The sequence below is a fragment of the Lactuca saligna genome, chromosome 6 (assembly GCF_052625555.1).
Source record: "Lactuca saligna cultivar CGN05327 chromosome 6, ASM5262555v1, whole genome shotgun sequence".
NCBI lineage: Eukaryota > Viridiplantae > Streptophyta > Magnoliopsida > Asterales > Asteraceae > Lactuca > Lactuca saligna.
In genome coordinates this window covers 176,689,481-176,695,099 of record NC_136422.1, presented here as the reverse complement: position 1 = coordinate 176,695,099, position 5,619 = coordinate 176,689,481, and the positions used below count along the sequence as shown (strand labels likewise).

The window sequence follows — 5,619 nt, the reverse complement described above, 5'->3', positions numbered from 1 at the left end:
CATCCGATAAACCAGGATAATAATACAATACGCCGACCTTGGAGCCTTTGACCCAAAAGTGCAGTGAGGAAAATTCACCTCGCATACCGGAAAAAATTTGATGAGGTCCTAAATCCGAATCTCAAATCTCAAAGCAACACCTACTCCAACCAAAACACCAAACACAATCAAACTCCCAAAATACCCTCAAGATCCAACTTGGTCAAACTTGGAGAAAGTCAAAGTCTGTTAGTCAAGGTCCAAAATTCAATATCTCTTCCCAACGGAGTATGCCCAGCATACTTTGATGTTGACAAAAAGCGTGCAGTTGACTGCGTGTGTGCAACGTACCACCAGGTACACCGAGCGTACGCAACCCAGTCTGAAAACTCCATTAAGAACTTATTCCATTAAGTTCTTACATCCAAAAATCAGATCCAAGCCCAAAATGATGTCCTGAGTCATAAAGTTTCCAAATTTATGACTTTGCATGGTTATAAAGTGCTTAATGTCCAAAACCCTAAGTTCTTAACCCAAGAAGACATCACAACTCTTAAATGAAAGGGATAGAAGGGCCAATATCACATTTTTATAGTTCATAATAGTTTTATAATGGATAAAGTTTCTAAATTTATCCATTAGAATGGTCGCAACAAACAAGATCTAGTCTATAAGTCACAACATACTTCTAGTACGCCCAAGGTACGTAGGGTGCCTCAGTATACCCAACGTACGCCCGACGTACTCAACATAACCAAAAACTAACCAAACTTCAAACAGGCATAACTTTTCCGTTGTAACTCCGATTTTGACGTTCTTTATATCCACAGAAAGGTAACGAGAAGCTCTACATATTTATCAACTCATACGTGCCTCTAAATTTTCAAAAAAAAAGTCCAAAATTCATAAAATACTGAACTGACACTTTACCAAAATACCCCTTGGCGCCAAAACACATACCAAACTCCCGGATTATCCAAATTACATTACCCACACCCAAATGGGTCTAAATCTCTTTTCTCAGAGGCCCTAAGCCTGATGATACTCGGTTATCGGGTCACTACCACCACAAAAGAAACGATTCGGAACAGGGTTTTACAAAATGCTTTAAAGATCTCAAAAATGTCAAAGGATTTCAAGAGGGTTGAGATTAGGGTTTTCAAGAGGCAAAACAATGAAAGAGGCTAAGGATGGGTAACCCTAGCCCTCTCTTTCCATAAAATATCAAAATATTAAGGTTTGATCATCACTCCAATCTCACGTCATGAGCATTCAAAGTCTGAGGTCTCTTGAGAGTCAAAATCACGGGTCAACAAGTCAATGGGCATTCAGGGCGTGACCACTATGTTCACGTCGTGACCTTCAACCAAAGAAAATATTAAAGAAATAAATACCTCCACGATCAGAGTGTTACACTAGTTATGATTTATGAACTAATTATTAATTAGGGTCTTATTTGATGATATTTAGTGTGGAGGTTTCCCGAATCAGATGTCCGAGCATTTATCGGGTTGTTTCAGTAGCTTGTGGTGAGTCTCCTCCGAATACTTAGCGGTTCGAAGGCACCAATGTCGGCTCATCATTTATTATGATTAGGATGTTAGTTGTATGTGTGACTCTTGCATGTGCGGTATATGATATGAATACCGGTTGGGGTCCGATGCTAGGCGGGGCCTGCTGAAGATCCAGATCAGGCAGTAGAACCCTTCTAGACTTGCAACACCCGAACATGGTTTGCATTATGGTTTGTTCTCGAGGTTATCGTTCGTGTATATCACCTTTGTCGATACATGGCTCTCAATTTTCAGTATATTGATCGTTTCACTGAATATATTTCCAAACTTTTAAGAGAAGAAACGGAGGACGTAACAAGCATGATCGTGGCCATGTTAAGTTTAATCGATACTCCGATTGTGGTAAATGTTGTCCAAAGGTATCATCCTATCATTTCTCTTTTTCTATTTCTTATCTTTTTGTCATTTTTGTTTTGTAGTTATTGAAATCGAATTTATTTTCGTATAATTTTATTCAACTTTTGATCGTATGATAATATGTATACCGGTAATCATATTGTGAATCAATTAATAATCTTTTATGACTTCCAACTGTTGATATCAGGATAAGGTTATCAAGCGATTTCTTGTGAGGAACATAGTTGACCAAGCTGCAGTTAGAGATGATCAAGAAGCTTGTGCTTTTGAACGTAAGTGTTGTAGTCATTCAATATCATTGCTGTATATGTTTATCGTTATGCTTAGTTGATTACTCTTTTGTTTTAGAATACACTCTTCCAAAACTGTACCTGAAGATGCAGTACTATGTTTCTTGTGCAATTCCCTAGAAGGTTGTTAGAGTTCGCTCAAGGGTTGAAAGGAGGAACCGTGAAGCTCCAAAGACATTCTCTCGTCCAAGGGTATTCACAAATAGTCTATAGTATAACAATTCTCATTCATATACTGAAAATGTGTTGCAGGATGATCTCCCCAAACCTGGTCAAGCACCCCGCCCAGGTGGTGCTACTGGGCCATCTTATGACAACCCGAACCATTTTTCGTTTCCGTTATCCAAATTCCATTAATAAAATTTGAATTTTATTAAGTTTCAATCAAAACTTCATCGTTTAGGGTGTCATCTAGTTTTATATAATTAAATTTATATAAGCAAGTAGGAACCAAATCACGCGAAAACCCGAAATCCTTGAAAAAAAATAGTTTTCGGCCTAAGTGAGTGTACGAACGCACACCTGTTTATGGCCACACACCCGTGTACGGCCGCACACCCGTTTACGGTTGGTGTCAGACCATACCCCCAGCCTATAAATATAGGACCCCACCCTCATTTAAACACTCTTGGCCGAAAACTCTCTCATTCTCTCTCTATAAATTCTGACCGTACTCACTAAAAACACCTCTTTTCTTCCGAAAATCATCGAGAATCGCCATTAGGAGTGGTTTTGGAGCATCTAGAACACGTTTTTCATCGATTCCATCACCCCTTGTTGTTGAGTGTACGACCGTACACGCTGCAAACCTTCAAAGGCCGTACACCCTTCAAAGAGGTGGTTCATGGTCGTACACCCCGTTCATGGCCGTACACCGCGTTCACGGCCATACGCCCCGTTCACGGCAGTACACATTTTCCTGAGTGGTGCATCGGATTGAAAACCCACTTTCTCGATTCAATCAAGTCCCGGTAACATTCCTTAACCGAAAGCAAGTGTTTTTCTAACACTTTATCTCACAAAATCGCTAATTTAGATACATATATGTATTTATTTGATATTAGGATTAAGTTCCACATACAACAACTCGTGGATCTTCCAGTTCAACGTTTTCACACGAAAAACTGTGAGTTCATACCCCTACACTTTTATGGTTTTTAAACGTTTTCAGGGGGAATATAAGCCAAACAAAAATGATTTTGTGAACCTAAAGAATTTTAACAAGTTTAAAACTTATGCAATTGATACAGACAAACGATTCTCACGTTTTATAAAATATTTAGATGTTTTATCCCTTTTGTACTACATTGAGCATAAGGGACACTTTCAACTTGAAAACATAATTGCATAGTTTTCAGAACAGTTTACAAATCAGGTACAAAACGTTTCAATCAAACTATAATGGGCATAGTTTCGGAAATTCAATATATAGCTTTTACCGATTCAGAGTTCATACACGAGTAAACATATAAACTATGACAGATTTAGTTTATGATATACATTACTACAAGAATACAACATTTAATAATTATTTAAGTATAACTATTACCTTATACAGTATTCAACAAATTTAAATACACGATAACAATACATAACTACACGTAAACTAGATTATACAGGATTGTGAGACACTACTTCAAAATTGTACCCTTAGGTGTACTGAATTAAATCCTATCATAGTATAACCAAAGTGTCCTGTAGTGAGAGCATGAGATTTGTGAATAAATCTATCCGGGACTGATAATCTCACACCTGAACTACTAGCTACAGTTAGGAAGACATATATGCCTTGCGTGATAAATGTGATTTATCCGATAGTTGAAGAACATCGAAAAGGTCACTAGGTCATATCAAGCATGGTTATACGACTCACAATAAGTATAAACTAACCTTTGTTTACGGGATTTCATTATTCGTTATTTTTATTTTCAATAATAAAAATATTATACATTACACTAGAAGGTTTCCAGGGATATAATACATGATTTTATTTTAAGTAATAAAACTATTATACATACTGGCAGTAGCCAGGGTTTTTTAAACAGAACAGACATTACATACTGGCGGTAGCCAGGGTTTTTCAAACAAAACAGGCTTTACATACTGGCAGTAGCTAGGGTTTTCAAACATAACATACTTTACATACTGATGGTAACCAGGGTTTTCAAACAGAACAGACTTTACATATTGGTAGTAGCTAGGGTTTTCCAACAGAATGTACCATACATACTAGTAGTAACCAAACATACAAACTATCATGTTTCTTATACTACAAAAGATACAACAACAAACATTCACAATTAGTTCTATAACCCCTTAGTTTATGCACTAGGGTTACGTATGAACAATACTAGATAGGTCGTGGAGTATGTGATTTCCGCCTCATGCCCTGTTCATTGTTTGGTTGTGAGCTTAGGGTAGATCCACATAATCTACTGTCTGTTCGATATTGGTTTATACATGACTAGTATGAACTAAGTGGTGATAGAAGGAACTGGTATTATCATGCTTTTACTAAAGAAAATATTATATTTTCTTAGAAACATACAAACAAATTCATGGATTCATCAACATGTTTTCATTACAAAAATATCACTTATGCACTCACCAGCTTTATACTGATACTCTTTCAAAACTGCTTGTATTCTCAGGGAATTAGTAGATAGGTACCTCCTGAAGTTTTGAGAAGATAGAGCGTTTAGAGTCACGTCTTTTTCTTTTGATTATACTTTTGATGTATAAAAACTAGAATAAAAAAGATGTAAACTCTTTTTCATATATTATCAATGTAATGGTTGTGTTTACTATGATTACTATGATGCAATGATTGTGATACTACAAATGACATCATCCACCCCCGAATGTTTCTGTTGTTTCGGTTTCGGGGTGTGACACAACTCCTGTGAGCACCTGAAGATGAAGATGCTGAGGATTCTCTATGATTATTAGCCTTGAAGTTAATTTTGGGTATGTTTTTGTTATATCATCTTCATTTAGCTTTCTTTAGCCTAGCATTAGTTTGGTGCATGTTGTCAATGTTGTTCCATGACAAGTATTTTGGAAATCGTTAATTTTATAAGATCATTTTGTTTGTTAGTATAGGCAATATCATTAGATAACAAGATTTGTATGTTTGAACTTTGAATTCACAATTTCAAATCAAGCTTTTGCTTAAACAACTATAAATATATTTGGGTGAGTTTCGAATCAAATAGGCAATTGAAGAAAAAACATAGATAAGAGAAGTATGTTGGATTAATGTCTAAGTCAGTAACCATATTTGGTATATACTTGTCCCGAGTGTGCATGGTCCTTTTGGGTTGCCTTCACCAAAGCAACTTGACAAGGTAATTTGATATGAGAGAGGAGATATTATGATTTATTAATATATTATAAGAATAATATATTAAAGGAGAAAT

At 36.3% G+C, this 5,619-nt stretch overlaps 1 pseudogene; it reads left to right on the top strand.

The window, feature by feature from the left end:
• Nucleotides 1-1,822: 1,822 nt before the first annotated feature.
• LOC145003143 (small ribosomal subunit protein eS26x-like) lies at nucleotides 1,823-2,557 on the top strand (annotated as a pseudogene).
• Nucleotides 2,558-5,619: the final 3,062 nt, after the last annotated feature.